Here is a 6000-nt window from a genome sequence, read left to right as displayed (position 1 = left end):
AAGGAATTATAATGATTAATTATTATTATCACTCTCAGTTTCTAGCTGTGTCCCCATGTCCTTGCTGAGTGGTTGAATTTGATGTTGTCCCTTGTGAAAACATTTTGAAACCGGAGTCTGAATTCAAAACCACATTTTGTCTGGTACGTGTTTGCATTTCCGCAGGGTTCAAAGGTGTCCGCAATGCTCTGTCTGTAGTTTGCTCTGTGTACAGCTGAGTAATATCACCTTCTGGGTGACGGAGCTGACAGCATTTGCTGGAAAAAGCTATAGGCAACCAGACTGCAGATAGTCTGAACCAGTTCTTCAAGAAAGGAACCACAAATAATTGTGGTATTTAAAAACAAAACAGTTGATGTCTGTTATTTATGCACAGGACTAAGTAAAGGTTTATTCCATGCTGAAAAAAAAAGAGACACAACATTTTGGCTGTGGAGTCTTCCTCAGGTGACACCATTTATTTCTTCTTGAATTAGTGCTAATATTTCAACTCCATGCGTATCTTTGCAAAATGTCAAATATTGCATGTACTTGTATCCAAATTTTAGAACTCTTAAGGCCTTTACTGGTAAAACTGTGGACCAAAGTGCCCCATAAGACAAAATTAAAACTCTGAGGAGTGCTGGGTAGGGCGAATTTGGTAAACACAAATGATCTGACCTGGCCTGACAAATAACAAGATCCTTCTGGGAACAGTGGCAACAAGTGTGTCTTTGATTAGATATGATGACGGAGTAGCAGCTGATAACAAATTTACAAAATCCCGTTGACTTCCCTTCAAAATGTTCACTGCAGACCTAATAATTCTGAAGCGTTTGTTTGGCTACAGTTTCCTGTTTTGTTGCAGAGCAGTCTAAACAAAACAGAGTCAGACAGTTAAAGCGAGAGTGGGGAAGAAGCAAGAGACAGGAAATTAGTCCAGCTGGTTTTCAAAATCTGATGAACGATGAAAAACATTTCGATGCAGCTTCAAATGCCAATATGAAGAAATAAAAGGGTCACTGAGTGGGAAAGCAAGGTCAGGGTGTTCAGGTGTAAGAGACAAAATGGGGATCTGTATAAAGTGAGAGATTAAAGAAACACCAATGGATGAAGAGATTCACTTGCAGGACAATGCTTTTGCACTCTTGCTTTTTAAAAACGCCACCTGCACACACTCTTACATTCATTACATACAGTATACTGTCAGTACAGCACAGTCTTGTAAGCACTGGAATGTATCTGGTCGCTCTTCTCTGGACTGATTCCAGAGGTATAGAGCAATATCTTTTTAATATTGCAGTGACCAAAATTGTACACAGTATTGTAACTTAGGCCTCACAAGTGTGTTATACATTCATCCATTTTCTAACCGCTTCTTCCAGTTCACGGTAATGGGGAGCTGGAGCCTATCCCAGCAAGCAACAGGCGCAAGGCAGGGTACACCCTGGGCGGGACGCCAGTCCTTGCAAGGCACACACAAATACGGAAAGACACCCACTTACACCTAATGGCCAATTTTGTGTGTTATGCAATTTTAACATAAACCTTCCTTGATTTAAGCTATATGCTTTTAACTATATATTCAAACATGTTTTTTGTCCTGTTTTATGGTTTCTGGGTATTGTCTAGAAGATATAAATCATGAATCAATAAAAAACCTTTTCATGAGAATTCTCTTCACACTCAGTGTTTCCATATTTTCTGCATTTAACATCACTTTATTAGTCCTACTGTGTACAATTTGCCAAATTACCGTTACAACCACAAGGTGGCAGCCTTTTCTTATTTCTTACTTGCAATTTTTTGTTTGCGCAGCCATTCGGAAATCCCCTTGCGCTTTATCTGTGGTTTGTTTTACATCCAGGCAGTCAAAGCAAGCTGGTTACAACAGAGCTCGTGTATGTTTGTAACACTGAAGAAATAGAACATTGTAGTACACGTACTGGATATCGTATGTTTAAAAAGACTGATTTAGAAATGTATATGTGTATAAATGAGTATCAACCTCCAGGTAGTCAATTGCAATGACAGATTACTGAAAATCAATTGACAGAAATCAAATCACCGTTCACGCCTGAATAGTAGTGCCCTTCAAGATTGCACGTTCTCTGCTGTTTTTCACTAATGGCTATTACTACCCGTGACTTTGCAAACGTTGTAAGTAGGAGTGGGATTGATTAAGAATGACAAACTCTTGATTCCATAAGAAGAGTTACAAATGAAAGTAGCCCATTCTAGAATCTGAGGTAGACCTGCCTCGTCAAATACGTGGTCATCGATTCAATTACAGTGGTTTGTAGCAAACTGATAGAAGGATTTCATCCAGCTATTTCTTAAAAGAAACCATGGCACTGATTTCAACAACATGGCCTGGTAGCTTGTTCCACACTCCCACACTCCTTTGGGTAAAGAAATGTCTCCTCTTCCTGGTTTTAAATGCAGTCTCACGTTGTTTCCTCTTGTGTCCGCTGGTTTGTGTTGAAGTTGTTAATGGCCCTGAGGATTTCGAATGTTTATATTAGGTCCCCTTGTAGTTCAACATAAAAAGGTTCAGTTACTTCAGGTTATCAGGGTAGGACATTAATTTTAAGTCCCACAATGCATCTGTTTGTTCTTCTCTGGACTGATTCATGAGCAGCAACGTCTTTTCTATAATGTGGTGACGTAAATGATAATATTCTAAAAAAAAAGCCTCAGTGCATTTTATCATTTTAAAGTCATATCTCTTGATTTAAATTCTACATTTTCACTATATACTGTATGCTAGTAAACTAGAGTTTAATAATGGGGAAAAAAACAGATGATCAGTTATGATAGAAAGAAAACATTCATAACACGCTGGACACAAACACCCTTACACAATCAGCTGTGACAGTCTCAAGCCAGATGTCAATGTTATTGTGCACACATCAAAAGAAAGTCTAATAGTGTGCTTACATTCTATATTACAACATGGTTTGGTAACCAATAAATTAACCCTTCAAGGGCCAGAATATACTGTAAACAGTAACTTCCAGATGCTATACCTGGTTGTCAGTGGTTGAACAGCGTACTGTACTTCTGTTGTCGTTGTTCCTCATACTTCCTATACACTGTAAGACAGGTGAAAATTTTTAAAGCTATTGATAAAGGAAATGAAAATTAAAATGCAAATTTCGCTACACTGACATTGTTACCTAAATTGTGCAAAGTAATGTGACAATATAGTAGACTTGGGGATATAAAATTATGATTTTTTAAAGTTTCTTTGTAGTTAAACGTTTTTTTCTCTTCGTCTTGCATTAAGTAGTACTTTCTTAAGAAAGTTAGGGAAATATTACTATGGTTTAGTTTTTATTTTATGCATTTCTTACTTAGAGCAACAAAACTAAGTTAATTTTCTACAAAGTGGTCTCTGACTGTGACGTTAACCAATCCTCGGATACAACACAGTACTTTGAATTCGGACCCGATTAGAAAGTCAAACCAAAGCGTAATTTTTCCCTGTTCCTTTAAACGTTCTGAAGCCATATGCCTAAACTGCGAAAGACAGCATTATGTTGGCATTCAGAGAAACCGATCTCTGCCTGACAGCTCCGATCGCCAGCTCTGTGATCGGCTCCCTGCCCTGACAGGAAACCCAGGGCAAATCCGCAAATCCCGCAGAGCCCTGCTGTACTCAGCCGAGAGGGGTTCCTCAGGAATTGGGACATCAATTCGTTATTGCCTAAGGAGGGTGTCGTTTTACCTAGCGACAGTCCTCAAGGTGGCCTGGAGACGGGAGGAAACACCTTCTCGGAAAGGAATATGATAGACATTTGTAAAGGCACCAGACAACGAGGATTGTGTCTTCTGCCTGCGGATCTGAAAGCCGAGTCACAAGACAGCAGGTTAACTCGCCTCGCAGGCCGGGCAGGTGGGTGGCTTCTCTCTCTGTTTCTGCAGGGGTGACATTTCAGACCTGAAATTTAAATGATGACAAGTGGGATCACATCCCACGTTGAGTCCCTGCCCCGTTTGATTTATAATTTTAAAAAAGCCCTGCAGTTATAGTGGCGTTAATGGTGTTTCAGGAAGAGCGAAGAAGGGTTCAAAATTGGGGACAACAGCTGCAAAGTAAAATGGGGTTTTGGAAAGGGATCTTATTTGTAATTGTATTATTCTTTGCCGCCATCTGTGTTGTCTCCCTCCTTTAATTTCCCAGTCAGATTTCACGGGATCGTGCCTGCAGACAGCAGGTAGCCGGAGGAATCAGGCGTGTGGGTATCAGAGAGTTTACACAAGTCCTGAGCAGTCAGGGCTTTAAACTTTTCAGCCTTTGCTGGTTCATCAACTGGCGTTTGTAAATTAGGGTTCAATCCCTGCGGTGATTAACCCGTTTAACGTTGCCCAGGTGCCCTTGGTATTGATTTGTGATTCATCAGGTGGTCTTTCGCCCTGTATTGATTATGTAAACTGTTCCTGCTGTTTTTCCGTGTGTGTGTGTTTGGAAATCTGTTCTTTGAACTTGTGCTGTGCTCAAACGTGCGTGTGTGTTGGTGTGACATTTTCTACAGGCTATCCAGGTGCATGAAACATTAATCATTGATAGGCTAGGCTTATGCTGTACAAATGTGAGTTTATGCACAGAGAAAGACAAAATATTACGTTTGTGGTTACGTGTGAAGGAAAGCAGACACGGCGTCTCGAAAACGAGGATAGTAGTGCCTACAGTATGTTACAGGTTACTGTGTTCAGAAAGTGGGTGTTTGAACTTGGTCTTGGGTGAAGGTGGCCATTTGTGGCTCTGCATTCTGCGGAAGAGGCTGGGGGGAGTGACGCTGTGTCTGTCCGTTTTATCCGAGACTAGACGAACGCCGTTATCGCTGGCCTCGCTTAATGGGTAACTCGGATAATTCCACTACTTGGTACAAGTCAGCTTGTTAAACTGGAGGTCAAAAACGAAAACACTGCCTTCAAGAAGGAACAGATTGTGAATGAAATCCAATCTTTGCGCGTTAGGCCCTTTTAAAGATATGAAACCAGTTCTACTGTTTTACAGAAAACCAATGTTGCACTTTGGTTCTACGGAAACAGCAAATATATATATGTATTTAAAAAACCGTAACGTCGTCGATTTTAAAGTCGGAAGTCTCGATTACAGTCCAAATAAATAATTAAAAGAGGACAAGCTGCATCTTTATTACTGCACACATAGGGTCATGTGGTTATGAAAACTTAAATACATTCTAATACTCCACTAAACCCCTTTTGGAAAACGGGAAAATTCCAGTAATTTCAAGTGGAATTTCATAATCTTCCTGTTGTTTTAAGCAGTGTACAGGTTCAGTTGCGTTGGTAAATTTTGTTCACAAAATTAAATGGCTGCGATGCCTATGTACAGTAGTGTTTCAAGACTACACTACAACTTTACTGAAAAATGATATATTGTATAATGGTTCTGTGTTTTGTCAAGTGATATGTAACAGCTGATACAGTAAAAAGAAGTTAGTGGTCATAATCTCACGGAGTTGTTTATGTTTTCTCTATGAATATCTTACTCTAAACGTTCATCTTGTAGCCTACTGTCACTTTGTCTGGTGCTGTTTATCGGCAACATGCATCTGGTTTGGCCTGGAATGTGCAGTGGTTGTAACTGCATAGTACAAGGTTGCTATTTATTGCCCAAAATAAAGTGTTTTGTTTTATGGGTACAGAATAGTCAGGCCTATCAGCATCAGATGTTGGTTCATAGTTTGTGCAGACAGGTTACTGATTCAACTAGAATTTGGTGGAGCTCCTCCGTCATACTTCACTGAGCGTTTTCCAGATGAATGTACATTTTGGTTGTTTTCATCCTGGTCTTAAACGCGTCCCTCCATTTTCTAACCGCGTTATCTAATTCAAGGTCATGGGTGAGCCTTTGCCTGTTCCAGCAAGCAGTGGGCAGAAGCCAAGATACACCCTGGACAGGACGCCAGTTTATCTTAAACCTTAGTGCTGCATTAGATCCCATTAATCACCCAGCATTGCAGAGTAGACTAGAAAAGATTGTAGATG

The 6000-nt window shown here is 40.1% G+C and overlaps 1 protein-coding gene across 1 annotated transcript in view; it reads left to right on the top strand.

Annotated features, from left to right (window-relative positions):
• The first annotated feature begins 3625 nt into the window (after positions 1 to 3625).
• Positions 3626 to 6000, top strand: part of clcn5b (Cl-/H+ antiporter 5b) — a 34944-nt gene continuing 32569 nt past the window's right edge. The window contains exon 1 of the mRNA XM_088925828.1: positions 3626 to 3877. The gene's annotated coding sequence lies outside the window, so the exon portion shown is untranslated. The remainder of the gene's footprint in view (positions 3878 to 6000) is intronic.

This window comes from Atractosteus spatula, chromosome 9 (assembly GCF_055471065.1).
Source record: "Atractosteus spatula isolate fAtrSpa1 chromosome 9, fAtrSpa1.hap1, whole genome shotgun sequence".
Lineage (NCBI taxonomy): Eukaryota > Metazoa > Chordata > Actinopteri > Semionotiformes > Lepisosteidae > Atractosteus > Atractosteus spatula.
The sequence above is the reverse complement of the archived record's forward strand: the minus strand, read 5'-3'. Positions and strand labels throughout refer to the sequence as shown.